General features: G+C 38.9%; 1 protein-coding gene across 7 annotated transcripts in view; it reads left to right on the top strand.

The window, feature by feature from the left end:
• LOC140517580 (gastric triacylglycerol lipase-like) overlaps positions 1-25,990 on the top strand; it is a 109,701-nt gene that overhangs the window by 4,396 nt on the left and 79,315 nt on the right. The window contains exons 2-4 of one of the 7 annotated variants that reach the window (XM_072628953.1): positions 9,610-9,729; positions 12,226-12,368; positions 12,914-13,086. The exons of 4 other annotated variants lie outside the window; for them this stretch is intronic. The gene's annotated coding sequence lies outside the window, so the exon portion shown is untranslated. 2 more of the 7 variants (XM_072628952.1, XM_072628955.1) reach the window with 2 other exon arrangements.

The raw sequence follows: 25,990 nt of genomic DNA on the forward strand, positions 1-25,990 counted from the left end.
CCAACAGACATTTAGTCCCTATATAATATAGTAATCTTGCAGAGCCTCAGGTTCATTATCTGGAGTCAGGAAGACCAAATATGACTTCAGACCTAGCTGTGTAACCCTGAATAAGTCACCAAACCTTGTTTGCCTTAGTTTCTTCATTTGTAAAATGAGCTGGAGAAGGAAATGGCAAACCACTCCATTGTCTTTACCAAGAAAACTCCAAATGGGGTCACATAGTCAGACACAACTAAAGTGATTGAACAACAACAAATTCCTTGTCTATTAAAGAGGGAGTTGATTACATGAAGGTTAAGAGAAACAACATGATTTGTTTAGTTTTCTTGAATCAGAATGGTTACAAGCTCCCACTTAGTGGAGTCTGAATGAACTTTTGCTATATTTGAGAGTAATAATATTGTTTAATGTAGCTACATAATTGCCTTATGAATATTATCTCATTTGATCCTTACATCAACCTGGGGAGTAGGTGCTGTTATTATCCCCATTTTATAGATGAGGAAGCTGAGGCAAACAGAGGGTAAATGATTTGCCCAGGGTCAGACAGCTATTGAGTGTTTGAGGCTGTATTGGGATTTGGATCTTCCTGACTTCAGGCTTAGTGCTCTGGCACCCCTGATAAAAGGCAAAAGGCCCCCTGGAAAATTTGAATCTGTCTAGATGGCCTTTTTAGCTCTCTAGAATGACTGAGGTCACCATTCTTAATATCGGCAAACCTTTACTTGTTGGCAGATCTCAAATGCAGTGCTTTTTGACAGTGGTGTCTTTGACCTTCCTTCTTGGAACTACACATTGTTCTCTTCCATCCCATCAGGATGTGAACCTGGAAGCAAAGATGAACGTTGTAAGTTGTCTTTTCAGGAAAGTGCAGTAGGGCTGGGGACCGGATTGCAGAGGATGGACCAAGCCAAATGTCTGCAGCCTTTCTGTATGTGGGCATCACACAGCCCTAGACTGAGCTCTCCCTGCTTATTCAGCCTTTTTCTGACCTGGTGCATTTCTCAATGAGCCCCCTTTATGTGGTGTGCCCCAACTGCAGGGTGAACTCCCGGAGAGCAGGCACTTACTTGGTTTTCCTCTTGGTGCCCCACTGCTTACCATTAATGTCCAGATTGCTGAGGGGGTGGGGACACCTGGGGGTCAAGGAAAAGTGGTTTCTGGAGGAATTGATTTGTGGTGGAAAGTAGACAAGCAGTAATGAGGAAAGCACCTGAGAACAGATTGAATGCAAACATTAGCTTCTCACGAAGCAGTGGGAAAGAGAAGGGGGACTTCAAACTCTAGGGTCAGGCTAACTCATCTGAACTTTTGCAAATTTCCTTCTTGAGAATTAGGAGAAGATGATGGCTTATTAGGACCTAAAGGAGTGCAGTTCCTCCTTCCCGACAACACTTCATTAAAGTTCTCGAAATGCATGGGAAACAACAGCAATAAACCAAAAGAAATCAACTACAAAATCCTTCATGCAGTCAAGGACTGCACACAAAAGACTTTTAGAATCCTATAGAGGAATACAGTGAAGATAAACTAAGGTAGACAGAAAATGGAGTACAGAGTAGCACATTCTCAATGGAGATAGGGCCAGGTTCGTACCCAGTCTTATCCTCATTTGTTGCAGATCAGGTAAGCATCCAGTTGGTCTGTTTTCAAGAAAGGAAGCCTTTACCCCACCCAGCGTCTAGGTAGCCTGGACCTCAAACACAACAAAAGCAGAACCACACAATTCCTTTTAAAGGCAGGTCCTAGTCTTAGTCACTGGCCTCAGAATCAAATAGGGCCTATCCCAACCATCTAGGAGCCTGAGAGCAAGTGTTTGGCCCAAATAGAAACTCCCAATCCAGAAACCAAGGCTAAAGATACCAGATTTTAGAAAATACTGAACACAATTGAAAAATACCTTGTACTGAAAAAAAAAACCTCAAGGGATGAACTCCAAAGAAGAAAATAATATGCCAGAAGCTTCGAGAGAAAAAAATATCCTAAACACAGGGACTAGAAGTGAACCTGAGAGAAATGAAATGAGAGATGAAATGGAATAGACAGGGAGGAGAAAAATGATAAGAACAATAAATGCCCTAGGATAGAGAGTGATAGATCTCATCCAAGAATTGAAAGTTGGGATGGATCTAACAGGAAGCAGTGAGTTGTTGAGACAAGAAGAAATATGAAAACAAAATCAAAAGATTTGAAAAAAGCAACAGAAGACATAAAGTAGCTCATACTTACATACATACATACATATATGTATATATAAATATACATACACATATATATTTTTATAGAAAACCTAAAAAATAGGTCAAAGAGATAATCTAAGAATCACTGAACTACCTGAAACAGATGATAAAAAGAAAAAAATATCATTGGAAGATGGAATGTGGAAAATAAAAGTAATGAAAGAAAGAATTTTTAAAAGTACAATTGGGAAGGAGGTAAGATGAAGATAAGAGGGACAACGTAGTATTTTGTCATTTATAGATCACAAGCATTAAGCAAACTTTGCTCATCTTACCTTTATCTTCATTGTCAAGAAAAAGGAGGCAAAGATGGGAAAAATACAAGAGGACATGATGAAGGAAGACAACAGTTATAACATGAATAGGATGAACTCCTGTATAGAGAGGAAGAGCATAGCAGAATAGATTAGAAGGCAGAATCCAACAACATGTTGATTTAAAGAAAACATAAAGATTCACATATATTTAAAATAAGAGGCTGAAGAAGAATCTATTATGCTTTAGGTGAATTTAAACAAAGCAGGTACAGCAATGATGATTTCATATAAAATTACAGTAAAAATAGACTCAGTAAAAAGAGATACAGAAAAATTATTCTATAATTAAAGGCACTATAGATAATGAATTAATGTCAATACTATACACACACATCTCAACCAAAATAATTAAAGGAAAAATTCATAGAGAAATAGATAGTAAAATTATGATAGTGGGTGACTTCTGTGCATCGCTTTCAGACTTGAATAGAACTTTGGGAAAAATAGAGATGATCCATATTTGGTAGAATACTGAATGGAAGCAGAATAGAATTTACATATGTCAGCCATGTATGGTACCTTCGTATTAGGAAATAAAAACTTCACAAGCAAATCAGTAGATTAGTTATACCAATCTTTTTTTTTCCATTCTAAAAAATACTATTTATCATATGATATGACTCTCCAGGAGGAAAAAGTGATATTTGAGATTAATAAAACTTTTTTAAAATTGAAAGCACAAAACACTGAATCTGTAAATACAACTAAGACCTGTTTCTTTGAAGAAACTAATAAAAAAAAAGTTAATCTGGTTTTTCAAAAGAGAAGAAAACCAGACTCTTCTTAACAAAAATAAAAAAAAAAATTCAAAAGAAATAAAAGAAATGATCAGAAGTTATACCATCATACCAACAAAACTGATAATGTAGATGAAATACACTGTACACTATATGTTCCTTTAACCCTTAGTTTTGAACGAGTGACACCGGCCTCCTTCCTATTCATTCCATCAATGAGACACTTGAACTATTGGCATTTTCTCTGGCTGTTTCCCCTTCTGGAAATGCTCTCCCCTCTCATCTCTACCCCCTGGCTTCACTGATTTCCTTCAAGTTCAAGCTAACTCCCCAGTCCCCAGGGAAGCCTTGTCCAGTTCTCCTTAATGCCTCTCCTTTGTTAATTGCTTCCTATTGATGCTCTGTATACACTGATGCTGTATATACATTCTGCCTCATTAAATTACGAGGTCTTCAAGGGCAGAGACTGTCTTTTGTATTTCTTTGTATCTCTGCACTTACATTAGGGCCTAGTTAAATGCTTACTGATTGATTGGATAAAAACTTACAAAAATATAAAATTACCTAAATAACAAAATAGATTATTTACATAACCTGTCATCAAAAAAAAAAAGCCATAAGTGTGCTCCTGGAAGTGGTGGGTAGGAACAGGAAAAGATGAATTATATATATACATACATATGTATATATATAATATATTATCTATTTAAAGAAAAATTAATCCTGGTTTAAAATTTTTTAAACCATGTGCAAAAATGGGAAAGAGACCCTTCTGAGTGCTTTCTATGATAAAAATATAGTCTTGATGCCTGGACAAGGGTGGGACAAAGCAGAAAACTATAGATCAAAATTCCTAATGAATATTGATAGAAAAATATTAAATAAAATATTAAAAGTCTATAGCACTATACTAAAATTATTATACACTATGACTAGGTTGGGTTTATACCAGGTAAGTAGGGTTGGTTTAATATATGAAAAATGACATGCATAGTATTAATAAAAAAATTAAACCAGAGGATTCAATAAATCGTTGTTAAAAAGACTTTTAACAAAATCCCCCACCAGATCTACCACCAAACTCCAGAAAGCATAGGAACAAATGGACTTTTCTTTAACATGGTAAGTAGTAGCTATTTAGAGCCGGGAGCAAATGTTAGATGTTCTGGAAAAAAAGGTTAAAAATGCCTTTACAGTAAGGTTGGGGGATTTTTTTTTTTTAAGGATGCCTATTGTCATAGCTACTTTTCAATATTTATACATTTAGAAATGCTACCTGTAGAAATAATATATTAAAAAGAAATTGAACAAATAAAATAGGCATAAACCATACAAAACTTATGCTTTTATGCAGATATGATTGATTTAGCTCACGAACCTTAAAGTCATCTAAAATTTAATAAGAAATAATAATTAAGTTGCAGGGTATAAAATAAATCCATAGAAATGATCAGCATTTTTATATGTTACTGACAAAACCTAACAGGAAGTTGTTGAAAGAGAAAATAACTGCCAAATATATAAAATACTTAGGTTTGTCTACTAAAATACACACTGAAACACTGAAGATGCAACTATAAAACATTCTTAATAGAAATAATGACAGACTTAGATAATTGAAAAATATTAATTAGTTTATAGATAAGTTGTGCTAATATGATAAAAAATTATGATGCTATCTAAATTAATTTATCCAGTGCCATACCAATCCAATTATCAAAGGATTATTTTATAGAGCCAGAAAAATAATAGCAAAACTCTTCTTGTGGAATGAAAGGTCAAGAATTTTGAGAGAAATAATGAATAAAAAGCAAGATACAAGAAGGGTTAGCAGTACCAGATCTTAAGGTATACTAACTTTAAAATAGCAATCATCAAAATGATGTGGTACTTTAAAAATCCCCCAGTTGTTCCTCAATGGAGCAGATGAAGGCCATACCATACAGAAGCAAATGAATACAGTAGCCTAGTGTCTAATGAACTTAGAGACCCTAATTACTGTGACATGGAGTGATCATTTGACCAAAACTGCTGGAAAAACTGGTAGAAACTAGATCTAGACCAGCAGCTGCCATTATATGCCAAGAAAAGCTCCAAAGAGATACATGATTTAGACATAAAAGGTGATATCATAAACACATTAAAGGAGGAAAGAATCTATGACCAAAAAAGGATCAGATAAACAGTTTTGATCCATATGAAATTTTAAAACTTTGTCCCAAGCAAAACCAATATAGTTAAAATTAGAAGGGAAACAAGTAACTGAAAACAAAGTCTGCATTGTTTCACTGATAGATTTCATATCCAAGATACATAAGGCACTGATTCAAATGTATGAGAATAACAGTCATTCTTTAATAGATAAGTGATCAAATTTTGAAAGTCAGTAATCCTACTACAAGTTTAAACCTTAAAGAGATAAAAGAGGAAAAGTATCCATATATGCAAATTATTTAGCAACTCTTTTTCTAGTAACAAAGAACTATTGGGGAACGGCTAAACAAATTCCGGTATGTGAATGTAATGGACACTTATTGTGCTATAGAAAATGGTGAACTGGATGGATTCAGAGAAACCTGGGAAGACTGAGGAATCAGAAGAATAATGTACACAGTTATAATAGCATAGTAACTACAAATAACTGAGAGAACTGAGAACTCTGATCAATGCGATAGCCAAGTATAATTCCAGGAGACTGATAATGAAGATTACTACCCACCTCTTGACAGATGTGATGCATTCACATCCATCACAAGATGAAGAATGACACGCATTTTGGGCACAATGTGGGAATTTGTTTTACTTGACTGTGTCTTGTTTACAAAGTTGTTTTTTTGTTTTGTTTTGCTTAAGGAAGAGGACAGGGAGGGATAAGATCATTGGGGTATCTTTTTCTTTTTTCACTAGAGAGGAAAGACATCCAGGTAAGCAGAACAGCTTTGAAAGCTATAGATTGGTTATTTTTATATTCTTTTTTTCAATTTATTTTTAGTTTTCAACATTATTTTCCACAAGATTTTGAGTTTCAAATTTTCTCCCCATCTCTCCTTTCCCCAACCCCCAAACACCATGCATTCTGATTACACCTTCCCCTAATCTACCCCCCCCTTCTATCACACCCCTCCCTTCCCTTATCCCCATCTTCTCTTTTCTTGTGGGGCAAGATAGATTTCTATACTCCATTACCTATATTTCTTATTTCCCAGTTACATGTAAAAACAATTCTCAACATTCATTCCTAAAACTTTGAGTTTCAACTTCTCTCCCTTCCTCCCTCCCCACCCATCCCCACTGAGAAGACAAGCATTCAATTTAGGCTATGTATGTGTAGTTTTGCTAAAGACTTTCAAAATAGTCATGTTGTGACAGACTATATTTCCCTCTCTATTTCATTGAAATTTCATTTTTCCCATGAAGTATTATAGCCAGTTTTGCTGGGTAGGTGATTCTTGGTTATCCTATCTCCTTTGACCTCTGGAATATCATATTCCAAGCCCTTCGATCCCTTAATGTAGAAGCTGCTAGATCTTGTGTTATCCTGATTGTATTTCCACAGTACTCGAATTGCTTCTTTCTAGATGCTTGCAGTATTTTCTCCTTTACCTGGGAACTCTGGAATTTGGCTACAATATTCCTAGGAGTTTCTCTTTTTGGATCCGTTTCAGGAGGTGATGGTGGATTCTTTCAATATTTGTTTTGTCCTCTGCTTCTAGAATATCTGGGCAGTTTTCCCTGATAATTTCCTGAAAGATGATATCTAGGCTCTTTTTTTGATCATGGCTTTCAGGTAGTCCTATAATTTTTAAATTGTCTCTCCTGGATCTGTTTTCCAGGTCAGTTGTTTTCCCAATGAGATATTTCACATTATCTTCCATTTTTTCATTCTTTTGGTTTTGTTTTTTAATTTGTTAGTTTCTCATAAAGTCATTAGCTTCCATCTGTTCCATTCTAATTTTTAAAGAACTATTTTCTTCAGTGAGCTTTTGAACCTCCTTTTCCATTTGGTTAAGTCTGCTTTTTAAAGCATTCTTCTCCTCATTGGCTTTTTGGAGCTCTTTTGCCAATTGAGTTAGCCTATTTTTCAAGGTGTTATTTTCTTCAGCATTTTTTGGGGTCTCCTTTATCAGTCTGTTGACTCACTTTTCATGCTTTTCTTGCATCTCTCTCATTTTTCTTCCCAATTTTTCCTTCACCTCTCTTACTTGATTTTCAAAATTCTTTCTGTGCTCTTCCATGGCCTGGGACCATTGCACATTTACTTTGGAGGTTTTGGATGCAGAAGCCTTGACTTTTATGTCTTCCCCTAATGTTAAATGTTGTTCTTCCTCATCTGAAAGAATGGGAGAAGAAGAAGAAGAAAGTAACCTTGTATAGTCATTATTTTCCCCTTTTTTGGACATTTTCCCAACCAGTTACTTGACTTTTGGGTCCTTTGTCAAGAGTCCAGTATACTCTGAGGACCTGTAAGTTCTCAGTTCCTCCAAGGTGGCACAATCAAGGGAGAGGAGTTTACTCCCTGGCCTGGCTTGTGGCTGAGATTAGATCAGCTGCTCAATTCCCCCAGTGGCTTTAGGCAGGTGCTGGGCTGCCACTCAGGGCTGAGGTTCAGATCAGCTGCTCAGTTGCCCCAGGGGCTCCAAGCTGAGGGTTCCAACAATTGAAGCTGGCTGCCGCCTGACTTGGCCACTGCCATGCAGTGCCACCACCCTGCTTCTGCTGCTGCCTGAGACCAGGGCTAGGGGAGCACCCTGTTCCCTTGTCATGGAGATGAAAAAGCCCTCTCACTGACCTTTTAAGCTGCCTTTGGTGCCTATGGTTTGAGGGATCTGCAAACCACTGCTGCTGCTAGGGATTCCACCCTCAAGGCCTGCTTTGGCCCTGCTCCTCCCAGCACTGCTGGGCCAAGGCTAGGCCAGGCTCTGCTCCATGTCTGGTGCGACAGACCTTTCCCATCAGCCTTCCAGGTCACCCTGGGCTGGAAATCTCCACTCCATCATTCTGTGGCTTCTGCTCCTCTAGAATTTGTTGAGAGTCATTCTTTACAGGTATTTTATGGGCTGTGAGGAAAGAGGTAGAGTATGTGCTTCTTTCTACTCTGCCAACTTGGCTCCACCCTGAGTTAGTCTATTTTTTAAGGTGTTAATTTCTTCAGCATTTTTTGGGTCTCCTTTATCAATCTGTTGACTCACTTTTCATGATTTTCTTGCATTGCTCTCATTTCTCTTCCCAATTTTTCCTCCACCTCTCTTACTTGATTTTCAAAATCATTTTTGAGCTCTTTCATGGCCTGAGACAATTGCATATTTATTTTGGAGGTTTTGAATGCAGAAGCCTTGACTTTTAGGTTTTTCTTTGATGGCATGCATTGTTCTTTCTCATCTGAAAGGATGGAAGAAAATTCTAGTTACCAAGAAAGTAACCTTCTATTGTCTTGTTCTTTTCCCCTTTTTTGGGCATTTTCCCAGTCAATTACCTGACTTTTGAGTTATTTTCAAGAGGAGGGTATACTCTGAAGACTTGTAAGTTCTCACTTCCTCTAGGTGGCACAATCAAGGGAGAGGAGTTTACTCCTATCCTGACCTGCACTCTGGTCTGGGAGCAACTATAAGCACTCTTTTCTGAGACAGAATTCCCTCTCCAAAGCCTCCACCAGCCAAAGCTCCTCCTCACCCCAAGGCCATCCCTCAGGGCTGAGAATCAGATCAGCTGCTCAATTCCCCCAGGGTCATTAGGCCAGGGCTTCAACAATAAAAGCTTCCACCACCTGGTGTCGGGGCTAGACCACTGCATTCCCTTCTTACCCAAATGAAAGGTCTTTCTCACTGACCTTGGAAACTGTCTTTGGTGTTTGTGTGTTGAGGAATCTGGGATCTGCAGCTGCTGCTGGTGGTGCCTTGAAGCCCACTCCAGTCCTGTCCTTGCTGCAGCGTGGTCAAGACTGGTCTGCACTCCGCTCCATGCCAGGTGTGAAAGACCTTTCCTGTTGGCCTTCTAGGCTGCCTTGGGTTGAAAATCTCTTTCACTCTGTTGTTTTGTGGCTTCTACTATAGCATTTTTTTAGAGTCATTTTTTACAGGTATTTTATGGACTGTGGGAGGAGAGCTTCTAGAGGTGCATCATTCTACTCTGCCATCTTGGCTCTGCCTGCTCCTATTTTTATATTCTTAAAAATAAATTATGTACAAAGTAGAGATCCGAAGTTTCATGTATAGTCTTTTTTATGTTCTGTTATGTATACGCAAAGGTCTATTCTATTTGATGTTTGTTCAAGATTTTTAAAAAATCATACAAATTCTTTCCCCCCCCTCCCAGAGAGTGAAATGATAACATACTGAGGCTACCTCAGTGAAGACTGTGAGGTTAGGACTGAAGATGGTTCCATCCTAGGCGTTTATAGGATTCCTTATGGAAAAAATCATGCAAACAATTCAGGTAAGATTTAATTCAAATGAAAGACTGTCTCAGACCTGACATATTTGCCTTTCAAAAAGAAAAAAAATCAGATCAGAACAAAGGTTTTGAAGTAAAACATGAAAATCCCATTCATCTTTCACATATCTAAATGGAATACTGGATGGATACTATCACCTTTATTACCATGACATTGCGTAAGGCAGTGCTATGAGAAGTCTGCTCCTATCTCCCTGATCATGCTCCTGGTTAGAGTCTCATCAGTGAATGAAGGTGCTGGAGACTAACATAAAGAATCCTGTTGGCCATCTTCCCTGACCTTTTTTCCAGACCTCTTTCTTTTGTTCTAGATGTGGTTCCTCATTGGATTTATGTGGCCAAAATATTTCAGCTTCAGCTTAAGTATTTGACCTTATAGTGAATAGTCTTGAGTTAATTTCTTTAAGTATTGATTGATTTGATCTTACTGCTATCCAAGGGACTCTCAAAAGTCTTCTCCAGCATCAGAATTCCAAAACATCAGTTCTGTGGCACTCAGCTTTCCTTATAGTCCAACTCTCACAGCCATAAATTGCTACTAGAAAAACCATAGCTCTGACTACATGGATCTTTGTTGATGAAGTGATGCCTTTGCTTTTTTTTTTTTTAATTCAGTCAAAGGATATACACAGTTTTTTTTAAAAATTAATTTATTAATTAATTTAGTTTTAGTTTTCAACATTCACTTCCATAAGTTTTAAATTTTCTTCCCCTCTTTTCTCCCTCCCTCCCCAAGACAACTTGCAGTCTGATATGACTGTACACATACATTCCTATTAAACACATTTCACCTTAGTCATGTTGCATTGCCTCTGCTTTTTAGATACAAGAGACTTAATAAATGGCAGGAGAAGTGGGTCCAGTTTCTCTGAAGAGGTGTGGTAGAGATAAATGTAGGTAGATGAAATCTTAAGGCTTTGGTGAAAGGATCAGTTAATATAGGGAGAATGAGGGTCTAGGTCCATATGGAAAAATAGAGCCCAAGAAATTAGAAAAGAGAAGAATCAGTGGGTCAGTAAGAGTGATGCTAATAAAAGCAGTTATGAAGACTCAATGACCAGTGGCCAAAGATGTTGGGATTTCTAGCCTCCTTGGAAAAATCATTACTTCACTCATATTGATACTAAAGCTATACATATTTTCTACATCCACAGAGACATGACCCCAGAGCCCACAACTTGATGATTGGCCAGTTCACTCAGAATTTCTTAAGTCCTTGTGGTTTGGCACTTGACCTGTAGAATTCTAGTTAAATTCCAAGACAACAGACAAGTGCTTTGCTCCTGACCCAGCCTTCCCAACCGTACTGTTGAGGAGATTTGTGCAACTGCTTTAACTGTTTTTGGGATCAGATTGCACGGTATAATGAATGTGCTCACACTAGAGTAGAATCAGTATAATATTGTATAATCAGTATAATTTTGCACACAAGGATTATGTAAAGCAGGATTAAAGAAATATAGAAATATACATAGAAAGATAAAGCCTAGCAGAATAATAGATATATTTACATACATCACCAAATCAGGAGAACGCGTACATCTGTGTCATGAGGCTGGGAAGTCCCAGTTCAGCCTCTAGAGTCCCAATGGGGAAAATGTCCCAGGCAGTGCATCCAGTCCATGGGCAACCTCCAAAGAGTAGGCGGATTGCTTCAGGTGATGTCCAGTTTTAGACAAAGAAGGCATTGGGCCAATGAATCGGCTTGTCTCCAGAGCCATATGTGACTTAGAGTAATTAACTGCACTGGATGTGTTGCAGTCCCAGACAGGGCCAGAGTCCAAAGGAGCAAAGCATCCATGGTTGATATGGCAAAACATCTGTGTTCAAAAGGACACAGGGTGGATTCTGTTTGTTCCTAGAAGGGCAGCCAACACTTTCAGGAAGAGGTTGAACTTTTAGTCCTAGGACAAAGGTCAAGGTGACTTTTTAGTCCTGGGGACCTGACCTCTGTTCCAAGGAGAAATAGCAACATATGTAGTCATGTAGGCCTATAAATGTACAGATAAGATCTTTAACATTTCATTAACTCCGCCAATTTCATGGAGTTGCCTCTGTGGGAATTGCAAAGGTGACTTATAGAGGTCAGAAACCTAATACTAATTGCTTGTGTACAGGATTAGGACAGAGACACTGGGCTCAGTTCAACAAAGGCCAGATTGCCTTAGAAATGTAGTCAACATTTTCTAATATTAAAAGAGCACAAAAGTATGGTATTTGATCTTTCCCTGTACAAAAGGAAGGTCTCTAACTACATTTTGTATTCTCATCCTGAGGTTCAGCACTCCTAACATGTTCTTACATCATAGGGTCAGGCTACATTTTCCTCCTCCATGATTTGCCTTTACTTTAACCTGCTGCCACAGAACACCTTTTAAATTCCAATCTGGGGACTCAGGATGAGGAATCCTGTCCACCACCAGAGAGAGAATAAAACACATTGTTTTTCACCTTATTTTTCTTGCTTTTTGTTTCCAGTGTATCATTCAGGATATTAATGTGTTTATATGGAGAAATCTCTACTTTATAAAATCCTTTGTGAACCTTGAAGTGAACAACTGTTATTAATATTAAATTAATGAGGTCCTTCCTCATCCACACTGCAGAGTCTGCTGCTCCAGGTAATGCCTAACCTTCTTTCTTCCCTGAGTTTCTGAGGCTGTGATTCTGGCTTTCAGAGTGCTGGATGTTCAGTGAGTTTTTGAGGATTGGCAGCATCATTTAGAACATGTCCCTTGTATGGGAAATGCCTGGAGCTTCAACAACTGAGTTTTGCAACATAATTCCCAAATGAGTAAATGCCCTCTGGTTAATACTGAAGGAAATCACAGCCTCCCAGAAATATAAGTTCACAAGGTTGGTCCTGTCCAGTTGGGACCTTGATTAGAACTAGCTGTAGTATTTTTTTCATCTTAATGAGAAAGAGCCTAACTGTTTGATCGCCCCACTGAAATAATTAGATCTCTTTGAATGACCTGTACAAAATAGCTCTAAAATGCTTGACAACTTTGATTTTTACCAAACACCTTTACCTATTTCATAACAAACCTTGGACTTCACTCAGTTCTGAGTTTCAGACAAGTGTTTTTCTGGTTCGATATTGTCCACATTTTGAAGCTGTCTCCATGTTTTCCTTTTAACCCAAAGACCTGTTATATTTTTATAGCACGGCTTGCTGACATCAGCTAGCAGCTGGATCTCAAACCTGCCCTGCAACAGTTTAGCCTTCCTTCTGGCAGATGCAGGGTATGACGTGTGGCTGGGGAACAGCTGAGGGAACACCTGGTCCAGGAGACACTCCTTCTTATCCATACATTCAAATCCATTTTGGGCTTTCAGGTATGCAATTGGGAAATTTAGGCCAGATTGCCTTAGAAAAGTAGTTACCATTTTCTAATTTTAAGAGAGCACAAAAGTAAGGTATTTGATCTTTCCCTGTACAAAAGGAAGGGCTCTAACTTGATAATAGCTACATTTTGTATTCTCATTCTGAGGTTCAGCACTCCTAACATCTTCTTACATCACTGGGTCAGGCTACACGATTTGCTTTTACTTTAACCTGCTGCTACAAACCTTTTAAAATCCAGTCTGGGGACTCATGATGAGAAATCCTATCCACCACCAGAGAGAGAATTAAAGCTTATTATTTTTCACTTTCTTTTTCTAGCTTTTTGTTTTGTTTTTGTTTTACAACGTGACTAATATAGAAATATGTTTTATATGACCTCACATGTGGAATAGGTGTTATACTGCTTGCTTTCTCTGTGGCTAAGGAAGACATTGGAGGAAGAGAGAGAATTTGGAACTCAAAATTTTAAAAAAGAATTTTTAAAAAATAAAATCTAAACTGGTCAGTAAGGTCTCTGTTTTGTTTCATTATTTTCTTCAGACAATTCCCTTTTCTGTTCCTCATTGTAATTGTTTCCTTTTTGTGTTCAGGATTTATTTCTTGAGTCCTGGGCTCTCTTCCTTCATGTAATTTTATGCCTATTATCCTTTCTCTGAACACTTTGAAACGGCCATCTCGAAAGAGGATGCACCTCAGGTTTTGCTCTTCTGTCTCTTATGGTATCTAACCAGAGATAGTCACTACTCCTCCCAAGTTCCCAATTTAACCTAACATCTAATTCCTCCTTGTGGATGAGAATCAAATCTGGGCATTCCCTTTTTGAAAGATGAAATTATTACTAAAATTAGGCAAGAGATTATTAATGGCTCTATTCTTGTCAGAACCTTTACAAATAAATTGTACCAATATTTCAGGCCAGTGATTTGTTTCCCACACTCTTCATGTGTTTTCTCTTTCTGGTGATCTAAATTACACATCAGTAACTCTCTCTCTCTTCCCCTTCCCCTCCCCCTCCTCTCACATATTCCTATGTACACCCAAATATTCTTCTCCATGTTGCAATGGGAGTTAAAAATCTTCCCCACCTATTGATAGACCTCAGGTGGGGCTCTTGAGGGAGGCTTGATTAGGGGACTCTTGTTTCCTATGAAGGCCCACACCTCTTGCTGATTGCTAATGAGGCACTGGATCATGAGGGATCATGCCCTCTGACTCTGAAAAGAGTGTATATACTCTGAGGGGAGGCTTGGCTTTGGGGCTTAGTTTTGGAAGATTTGTGTGCCAGATGAGACTCTGGGAAGCTGCTTAGCAGCCCCCCTGCTTTGAAAAATCCAGGTGTTGGTGCTTCCCTCTCTGGTAGCTATGTATGTCTGTATGTACATTTGGAAGCCTGTCTGTTGGTCCCTGTAGCTGAATGTAATTAAGGTGATTGTTGACTCCTCCAAAGCTGCCTTTCCTTTTATAAATGCAGATCTAAGAACTTTTGATAACAGGCCTCCCTGCGTATGTTGGGGTGCTTAGTGATACACATGTTTCCTTCCTGTATTTGCCCACATGAGTTTACTTCCTTACTGATCCCACCCAATCCACTGTGCCTCTCTTCAGATAAGCTGTGCCCTCTAAAGCTATCTCCTAGTCCTAAGGTCTAACTCGCCAAGTCTCCACAACACTTAGGAGGGCAAATTTGCATTCTTACTTTGGGATGGCCACTTAATCTTTAAAATCTTTAAAAATTATTTTTTTGTTATAGTTTAAAATGCTGATAGTCCAAGAACAAGAAAGATGCTTATATAAGAAACTCTGAACAGTTATGTTTTGTTTGGTTTTAAAGAAGTATGTATATTATTATATTAATTATATGGTATGATACCATACCATATCATAACCATACAGTATCATATCACATTATATTGTATTGTATCATATCTATTATATGTTGTTGTTGTAGCCCCTAAGTAGTGTTAGAGACTTCAATATTGACTCAGTTTATTTCTTTAAAGTCTAGAAAATCATCCCATGAATTCCCACTGTTCTTTAAGATATTTCAGAGACTGTGGTAATGCTGATTATTCGTGAAAGTCAATAAAGCTCAGAGCCCTTAGGCTAGAGAAGAAATCTTTGTTTTTCTAGGACACTTTGTCCTGTAGTACACTCTGTAAGGCCTTAGCTAGTCACTGTATTTCCTTTGATCAGAGCCATTTATAATAGATGATCAGAATTCAATAAAAAAAATTAGCTGATATTTATCTAGATAAAAATCATCAATATACAAACAGAAAATAAAAAAGACAAAAGGAAACTCAAGAAGGTAATCTCTGTTGGTTTGTCAGATAAAGAAAAGAGGGAAATAGTAGATAAATTTACAAGATTCAAGTTGCAGGTTGGGGTAGGCACAGTTAGAAAAGTTCTGTCCAAGGAGACGGTTTTATTTGTTTGATCAGTGAACAAGGCAAAGCCCGAGCTGGTCATGCTTATGGTCAGTCTAGTTGAGCAGCATCCTCCACTAGCAATCAGCTCCCACTGGGAGTCCACATCCTTTCCCTCTTCTCCTCATAGCACTTCAATGATCCTGGGCTCCTTTCCTACTTGGATGTTAGGATCTTTCAGCCTGTTTTTAGATTGGAAAAAAACAACAGACTTCCCAGAAGTCCATGAGGCCAACGGAGGGGACACACACACACACACACACACACACACACACACACACACACACACACACACACGCACATGTACATGCACACACACGTACACACGCACATATGCACATACAAACACATACATACACTCAATTGATCAAGGCAGTAACCAAACTATTTCCCCTTGTATACTTCTTTGTCATTTACTTCTGTGTATTTTAAAGAAATTCCTTTTTTTAGTATCTGTCACAACCTACCACTCATCTACCTTCACAGCCCTCCTCTGAGTAGACACTCTTCCTTGCAACAATGTGTGTGGTGCAGTAGAGCAAAGGCCTCTGTGGGCCATGCTAGGAACACTTGACATTGGGCTTCTTGGGCTCCTCACTTCTTGATCAAGAGCAGGGAGGCATGTTTCATCTAAAGTCACTACCTCACATGGTAGCCATGTTCTGTACATTTGTCTACAGGCATTTGAGGCCATTGGCTTTAGTTTGGGATTTGGTTTATGGAAATTTCTGACCTCTTTTTTTTTTTTTCATATGTCAGCCCCTTTCTGTGGTATCTTCCTTAGTGGTTATATGCAGGCTGTTTTTCCCCCTTCCTTCCTTTCTGGTTAAAGCAAGACTCCATACCAATATGTTCTTACCATCCCTTGGTGGGTATTCCTCTATTCCTGACAACAAGTATATTACTTCTATGTAAATGATCTGTTTCACTGGCCCATATCTACCTTTCTCTTTTAAAACTCTTCCCTTTAATTTCTTTTCCAAGACTTCCTATCTTCCAATACCTAATTGAAGTGTGAGGTGAAGTGCTAGGTTCTCAACATCTATGGCAGTGGATTGTAGGAAGGTTTCAGGTACTGAGACTAGCCCATCTGATCATTATTCTAGGTCACAGTGAAGAAATTCATTAGCAGAAGGTTGATTTGACAATCTGTTTCATGAATTCTCTGCCTTTTGTGACCTTCTTTTCATTCATTCCTAATGGCAGAAAAAGGCACAGAGGATGCTACAAATCATACCATTCTTAGAGTAGCTACTGGTAGTAATTTAATTTGACATTCTGAAGTTGAAACTGTTTTCCAGTGACCTGGGAGTTTGAACACTCTTGGAGGAACTGACCCCTATCCTTACTGGTATGGTTGTGGTAAGTGAAATTGGAAAATATAAAGAAGTTGTAGCTTATAAGGAGGGGAAAGCTCATGGCCTTTTTAGGAGAGGTAAAGGGAGTATTTGGTAACAGTCATCTTACTGTGTGCTTAGAGACATGAAGCAAAACCATTTCATGGCATCTTTGTTTCTTCTTGAGGCAGTAGTAGAAAGAAGTGTTAACAGACATTATTCTCAAGATTAATTTAACTTATGCATCAATAACTATTTACCAACTGCCCCCCCCCCCAAAAAAAAATGAAGAGAAAAAAACCCTTGTAGCAACCAAACAAATCCACACAGTGACCAGGTCCAAAAACATCCATCTCTTTCTGCACCTTGTATGCATCCCCTCTCTTTGAGGAGGTGGGGAACATGCATCATTCTTGGCCCTCTACTAGCATGGTTGGTCATTGCATTGGTCAAAGTTCTTACGTCTTTCCAAGTCATTTATCTTTATACTCTTTGTCTTTGCATTACTCTCCTGGTTGTGCTTACCTCAGTCTCCATCAGTTCATACTACCCAGCATTTTCAAAAATCATTTCTGTGGTCATTTTTTCTTTTTAAAAAAAATAAATTTAAATTCATTATTGTTACATTTAAGTTCCAACCTGTTTCCTTTGTTTCCTCTTCATCTTGCACTAGTGAAGGCCACCATTTGACCCAGATACCATTGCCTGTTCATATCCTTTGACCATTTATTAATTGGGGAACTCATTATAAATCTGACAAAGTTCTCTATATATTTGGGATATGAGACCTTTGTCTAAGAAACAGTCTATAAAAATCTTTCCCCAATTTTCTGCTTTTCTTCTAATCTTGGCTTCACTTATTTTATTTGTACAAAATCTTTTTAATTTAATGTAATCAAAATTGTTCATTTTACATTTCATAATGGTCTCTATCTCTTGCTTATTCATAAATTATTCACTTATCCATAAATTTGATAGGCAATGTGTTCTGTATTCTTGAAATTTTCTTGTAATATTTCTTTTTGTATCTAGGTCACATCCATTTTGACCTTATTGTGGTAAATGGTATAAGATATTGGTCTATAGCTACAGTACAACAGTACTCTATTCATGTACCTTAACGTGCTCAACCATTTCCTCTTTACTGTCACCCTCTTGGATTCTAGGTGCTTGCTTGTCTTCTCTACCCCCTCTATCTTCATCCCCTCTTCATCACCAGAAAGCTTGTTTTGTTTGCAACTGTTCCCTCCCAGGTGTTTATCATCCTTCACACTCAACTCCCATGTTTCTCTGCGTTGAGTTTGATGTTGTTTTGTGCCAAACTCTGTGTGTGTGCGCGATCTTCCTTTGTCCATTTCAGATAAGAGAGTGAGGTTCATCTAATATTCTCCCCACTCCTTCCTCCACATTTGTATATGCTTCTAAAGTACCCCAGTTATGAGAAATAGCAAGTTCTTCCTCCTTTCTCTTTTTTTTTTTTATTTAACTTTTAACATTTATTTTCACAAAGTTTTGGGTTACAAATTTTCTCCCCTTTTGTCCCCTCCCCCCCCCAAACCCAAGCATTCTAATTGCCCCTGTGACCAATCTGCTCTCTCTTCTATCCTCCTTCTCTGCCCTTGTCTCCGTCTTCTCTTTTGTCCTGTAGGGCCAGATAGCTTTCTTTACCCCTTAACCTGTATTTCTTATTTCCTAGTGGTAAGAACATTACAGTTGATCCTAACACTTTGAGTTCCAACTTCTTTAGCTCCCTCCCTCTCCACCCCTTCCCTTTGGAGGACAAGCAATTCAATATAGGCCAAATCTGTGTAGTTTTGCAAATGATTTCCATACTAGTTGTGTTGTATAGGACTAACTATATTTCCCTCCATCCTATCCTGTCCCCCATTACTTCTATTCTCTTATGATCCTTTCCCTCCCCATGAGTGTCGACCTCGGATTGCATTCTCCTCCCCATGCCCTCCCCTCTATCCTCCCCCCCACCCTGCTTGTGCCCTTGTCCCCCACTCTCCTGTATTGTGAGATAGGTTTTCCTATCAAAATGAGTGTGCATTTTGTTCTTTCCTTTAGTGGAATGTGATGAGAGTAGACCTCATGATTTTCTCTCGCCTCCCCTCTTTATCCCTCCACTAATAAGTCTTTTGCTTGCCTCTTTTATGAGAGATAATTTGCCCCATTCAATTTCTCCCTTTCTCCTCCCAATATTTCTCTCTCACTGCTTGATTTCATTTTTTTTTTGAGATATGATCCCATCCTCTTCAATTCACTCTGTGCACTCTGTCTCTATGTATGTGTGCGTGTGTGCATGTGTGTGTGTGTACTCCCACCCAGTACCCAGATACTGAAATGTTTCAAGAGTTATAAATATTGTCTTTCCATGTAGGAATGTAAACAATTCAACTTTAGTAAGTCCCTTATGACTTCTCTTTGCTGTTCACCTTTTCATGGATCTCTTCATTCTTGTGTTTGAAAGTCAAATTTTCTTTTCAGCTCTGGTCTTTTCATCAAGAAAACCTGAAAATCCTCCATTTCATTGAAAGACCATTTTTTCTCCTGAAGTATTATACTCAGTTTTGCTGGGTAGGTGATTCTTGGTTTTAGTCCTAGTTCCTTTGACTTCTGGAATATCCTATTCCATTCCCTTCTATCCCTTAATGTAGAGGGTGCTAGATCTTGTGTTATCCTGATTGTATTTCCACAATACTTGAATTGTTTCTTTCTAGCTGCTTGCAATATTTTCTCTTTCACCTGGGAATTCTGGAATTTGGCCACAATGTTCCTAGGAGTTTCTCTTTTTGGATCTCTTTCAGGCAGTGTTCTGCGGATTCCTTGAATATTTATTTTGCCCTCTGGTTCTAGAATCTCAGGGCAGTTTTCCTTGATAATTTCATGGAAGATGATGTCTAAGCTCTTCTTTTGATCATGGTTTTCAGGTAGTCCCAAAATTTTTACATTGTCTCTCCTGAATCTATTTTCCAGGTCAGTTGTTTTTCCAATAAGATATTTCACATTATCTTCCATTTTTCCAATCTTCTCGCTATGTTCTGTGATATCTCTCTTTCTCATAAAGTCCTTAGCGTCCATCTGTGCCATTCTAGTTTTGAAAGAACTATTTTCTTCAGTGAGCTTTTGAATCTCCTTTACCATTTGGCTAATTCTGCTTTTGAAAGCATTCTTCTCCTCATTGGCTTTTTGAACCTCTTTTGCCAATTGAGTTAGGCTAGTTTTCAAGGTGTTAATTTCTTCAACATTTTTTTGGGCCTCCTTTAGCAGGGAGCTGATCTGCTGTTCATGCTTTGACTTCATGTCTCTCATTTCTCTTCCCAGCTTTTCCTCCACCTCTCTAACTTGATTTTCAAAATTCTTTTTGAGCTCTTCCATGGCCTGAGCCCATTGGGTGGGCTGGGACACAGAATCCTTGATTTCTGTGTCTTTGCCTGATGGTAAGCATTGTTCTTCCTCATCAGAAAGGAAGGGAGGAAATGCCTGTTCACCAAGAAAGTAACCTTCTATAGTCTTATTTCTTTTCCCTTTTCTGGGCATTTTCCCAGCCAGTGACTTGACCTCTGAATATTCTCCTCACACCCACCTCGCCTCCTGATCCTCCCAGCCAGTGTTTGGGGTCTGAGATTCAAATGCTGCTTCCAGCCTTAGGGCTTTTGGCGGGGGCAGGGCTGCTATTCAGTGTGAGATTAAGTTCAGATGGTCAGGTCGGGGCAGGGCCGCCTCTCAGGCTCAGTTCCCTCAGGGGGTTTATGCACAGACCTTCCACAATGGATCCAGGCTCCTGCCCCCTTGGGGAGCCCCGGTCTGCAGCCGCCTCTCAGCTTCTATCTCCTGGGGGGGCCCGAGCCATGGGGGCACCCCACTCCCCTCTCAACCCACCAAAGAGACTCTCTCACCAACCCCCGTCACCTGTGGGTGGAGGGACTTGTGCGGCCGCTGGAGATCCCATCCCTGAAGCCTGCTCGGATCTGTATCTCTCAGTGCCGCGGCCGCAGCAGGTCTGGGCTGGGCTCCGCATCTGCAGCGCGATGGACCTTTTGTGAGAGGTTTGCAGGTCCCTCTGTGGGTGGAGGGACCTGCGTGGCCGCTGGAGATCCCGTCCCTGAAGCCTGCTCAGATCTTTTCCTCTTGGTGCTGCGGCCGCGGCAGGGCTGCACTGAGCTCCCAGTCCCGGCGCCCAGTCTGCAGCGCGAAGGACCCCCGCGAGAGGTTTGCAGGTCTCTCTGGAACAGAAATCTCCCTCGCTCCAATATTCCGTGGCCTCTGGGTGCAGAATTCACCGTGAGTTGGTCCCCTCTAGCCGTTCTGTGGGTTGTGGGTTCGGAGCTATGTGTATGTGCGTCTTTCTACTCTGCCATCTTGGCTCTGCCCCCCCTCCTTTCTCTTTACACTAGAGTATTTCTTTTTCCGTCCCTTCTCTTTCCACTCTTAAAAGCTTCAGAATACAATCAGTGTATCTCCAGATCTTCTATTTTTCTAACTTAACTCCCTCATTACCATTTAAAATATTAAGATTCTGAAAGGACCCTTGTTTCTTCTCCTCTTATAAGAATGTTAACATTGCATCATCATATAGGCTGTTTCCTATTGCTTAGGTTTCCTCTTGAATTTTTATGTTTGCATTTTAAAGTTCCTGTTCAACTCTGGTCCTTTTATTAGCAATACTTCAAAGTCCTCTATTCCACTAAAAATCTATTTTTTTCCCATTATGATTATACTCAGTTTTGCATGGCAAGTTATTCTGGGCTAAAAACCTATCATTTTGCTTTTAGATTTATTCTATTCTGAGATCTCTTGATTCATAGTAGAAACCACTGGATGTTATGGGAGCCTGACTGTGGGTCCTTGGTCCTTGAACAGTGTCATTCTGGATGTAGGCACTGCTTTTTCTTTGACAAGGAACCTCTGGATCTTAGCTATGACATGCCTGACACTTTTCCCTTTGGGAAGATCATTGGTAGATTCTTCCTATTTTCATTTATGATTTCTCTAAATATTATTTGTAGACTTTTTAAAAAATCATGGTTTGAAGGGAGAGAGTAATTCAGGAGTTTTCAGTATCCGATATCTTAAACTTTTTCTATTTTTCAGTTTTAAAAAATATTGCTCTAGTATTTCATTCTGTCTATTTTAGTTTTTCATGAAGTCCATTACTCGGGTAAGGTTTACCACCTTCTCTTCCAAACTGTTCTTTTGATTCTTTTCTCCAGAGCTTTAAAAATTGTTTTTAATCTCTTGTTTCATTTCCTCCTACATTTCATGTAGTCCTTGTAGAAAATTCATTTTTTTCCTTTTCTGCTTATAGTCATGAAGGTGAATGTTCTCCTCTTTGTGGATCTCTCTATTGACAACAATTTTATATTGGTCATGATGATCTTTGGTTTAGTCATCTCTTGAGGTACAATGTTATGTCAGTTATTATTGTCAAAGGGATCTGTAACACCAGTGCCATACCCGAAGCAGCTGCTATGGATATGCATGCATATTTCCACAGTAAATTCGCAAAATATAAACTCTTTTCCTCAAAAATGAAACCAAGATATTCATTCAGATACTGGAAAGCCAAATCCACCATGGTAACAAGGAAGTTTATACACATCACCAATACAGGAAGCACTGCCATCCCTAAACCTTCCCTCTATCAGGTCTCCCCACAAACAAGCTCCCTTAGGCAAAATTCCTCCCTCTTTCACTCACATCAGCTGCTCTGCCTTACTCTCACTTCCTGCTCCACCTTACCTGCTCTACCCATTCAGCAAGCTCTTCTCACAATTGGCTCCATGTGACTGAAACTGTGGGCTGGGCCAGAACTCAAAGCAGTTCACATGGGCCTATTAAGGGGCAAGGGAGATCTTTAAATTCCCTTAATGTTACAGGGTCCCTGATGAGAACCTGAGGAGGAATAAATTGGCTTCCATATACTGTATTTTCTATATTTGCAGTCACACAGCAGACTGAGAAATATAGTGACTCCAATTTCCAACTGTATTTATGGCTTATTGATTTTTTGAAAAGCATTTTTTTTCTCTTCTGTCAATCCAGGCAATTTGGTTTTATTTTTCATTTTTAACACATTTTATAACAGATAACACAATTCAAACTTTTGGTCAGGTGATACTTTTTTTTTTTTAAAGCATTTACAATATGGACCACAAAAGAATTTTTTTTTTAACAGTAACTGAGATCCAAATAATATTTATGTTGCTAACTTCATAAGCTCTTGACCTAATTGTCTCCACAGTATTACTAAGAATTAAAGGGCCCTAACTTATTGTTGTTGGTCTAAAGTCCTATGCCTAATAGCTTAATTTTAGACTTAACCTCGGATGTTCCTCTACCAATAATTTATAACTTAATCGATCTGGTATTAAGCTTACAAATCTTTTGACTATAGGAAATTGCCACCAAGAGTAGGGACATTGCAGGGATACAATATCTCCCCAACTTCATGTCAATTCCAGGCAGGATTAGATTGTCCACTTGCATTCAGTCAGGCTTAAAGTCTGCCAGGTATCAGTGGGGAAATTGAGTCAGGAGAATCCTACCTCAGCCCAGGCTGAACAACCGCTCTCCTACCCTTCCCGTGAGATCACCTTTTGCAGTTCATACCAGCATCTCACAGGCTTACTGGCATCATGGATTGGAGGCTCAGACCGCCTTTCTTGCTATCCATACCTGGAGTTAGACTCAGAAGAACAGTCAGTTAATAGTCCCATAGCATCTAAAAATGGCAAGTTCCAATGACCAGGTTTCAAATATGATTATAATTTCACTTTGGTTAAGGAACATCTTTTGAGGCAAGTCTTAAATGGCTTCCATGCCTTTCTATACATGTTCTAGTTCCTGATTAAATAGCAATCATAAAATCAAATTTACCATTAAAACCTTAACTTTTCCATCAATGCCAAATTTTACCTGAGGTTACCTTCCTCTAGGAAATTTAGACTAAAATTCTTTTCCCCAAACTAAAGATATCATTGACTTATTCTCAATAATTAATTCAGTCAGTTGTTTTAATACTAATTGCTTTTACTTCACTTTGTAACATGTCCAATTTTTCTCTCCATCACTCCCCTCCCCCCACTTCCTAATACCTTGCATTCTGATTACTCCTTCCCTCAATGTGCCCTCCCTTCTATCACACCCCACCCTTCCCTTATATCCATCTTCTCTCTTTTCTTGTAGGGCAAGATAAATTTCTATACCCCATTTCCTATATTTCTTATTTCCCAATTATATGCAATAAAAATTCTCAACATTTGTTGCTAAAACTTTGAATTCCAACTTCTCTCCCTCCCCCTCTCCCTCCCCAGCCCCACTGAGAAGGCAAGCAATTCAATACAGACTAAATATGTGTTGTTTTGCAAAAGACTTCCATAATAATCATGTTGTGTAATACTAATTATATTGCTCTCTGTCCTACTCTATTCCCCCCTTTCCCCACCCACAATTGACCTTGTCCCTTCTTGAAAGTGTTTATTTCTAGTGACTCCCTTCTCCCATTTGCCCTCCCTTCTAACATTCCCCTCACCCCACTTGTAGCATCCTCTCCTACTTTCCTGTGGTGTGATATAAATTTTCATATCAGATTTAGTGAGCATATTATTCTCTCCTTCAGCCACATGTAGAGAGAGTAGCTTCATTTTTCCCCTCTCCCCTTCTCCCTTTTCTCCTCCATTGAACAAGATTTTTCTTATCTCTTTTATGAGTTATAGCCTACCCTGTTTCATTTCTCCCTTTCTCTTCCCGGTATTTCTTCCTTTACCCCTTAATTTTTATTTTATTTTATTTTTTTGGTGTGTGGATATCATCTCTTCTGATTCAACAAACCCTGTACTCTCTATCTATATATGTGTATGTGTGTGTGTGTGTGTGTGTGTGTGTATGTATAATCTCTCCATCTACCCAAATACTGAGAAAAGATTCAAGAGTTATATTTTCTTTCCATGTAGTAATGAAAACAGTTCAGCTTTAGAGAGTCTTTTATGATTTTTCTGTCCTGTTTACCTTTTCATGCTTCTTTTTATTCTTGTCTTGGGAAGTCAAGTTTTCTATACAAATCTGGTCTTTTCCTCAATATGAATATCATTGAATGACCATTTATTCCCTTGAAGTATTATACTCAGATATGTTGGGTAGGTGATTCTTAGTTTCAATCCCAGTTCCTTTGACCTCTGAAATATCCCATTCCAAGCCCTTCAATCCCTTAATGTTGAAGCTGCCAGATCCGGTGTTATCCTGACTGTATTTCCACAATACTCCAATTGTTTCTTTTTAGCTGCTTGCAGTATTTTCTCCTTGATCTGGGAACTCTGAAATTTGGCCACGATATTCCTAGGCTTTTCTCTCTTTGTCTCTTTCAGGAGGTGATCGGTGGATTCTTTCAATATTTATTTTGCCCTCTGGTTCTAGAATATCAGGATAGTTTTCCTTGATAATTTCATGGAAGATAACGTCTAGGCTATTTTTTGATCATGGCTTTCAGGTAGTCCCATAACTTTTAAATTGTCTCCCCTGTCACTGACCTTTGGTGCCTGTGGGTTGAGGAATCTGTGCTGCCACTGGAGATACTGTTCCTGAAGCCTGCTCAGATCTGCTTCTCTCGGTGCTGCATGGCCAGGGCTGGGCTAGGCTCTGCTCCACATCCAGTGCACAACAGACCTTTCCCATCAGTCTTTCAGGTCATTCTGGGATGGAAATCTCCTCCACTCTGTTGTTCTGTGGCTTCTGCTGCTCTACAATTTGTTGAGAGTTCTTCTTTACAGGTATTTTATGGACTGTGGGGTATGAGCTAGCATATGTATGTCTTTCTACTCTGCCATCTTGGCTCCACCTCCCTGAAAAGCATTTGACTGAGTAGAAGAAGTCTTAAAGACCCTCCTCAATTGCATGACTCTCATATGGCCATATAACTAAAAATTTGGTGACAGTTGTGTTTACACAGATGAGGCCACTACTTGGGAGACATCATGAACTTAGGTGTTTACTAGTATCATGGAGACCCTCCTGCATGGAATCTATACAGAAGGAGAGTTCAAAATTGATGACAAGTTTCTAAAAATGCTGTCTTTTTTTTTATTGAATTATTTTATTTGTTTTCAGTATTCCACAATCACTTCCATATA

The sequence above is a fragment of the Notamacropus eugenii genome, chromosome 1 (genome assembly GCF_028372415.1).
Source record: "Notamacropus eugenii isolate mMacEug1 chromosome 1, mMacEug1.pri_v2, whole genome shotgun sequence".
In the NCBI taxonomy this organism is placed as follows: Eukaryota; Metazoa; Chordata; class Mammalia; order Diprotodontia; family Macropodidae; genus Notamacropus; species Notamacropus eugenii.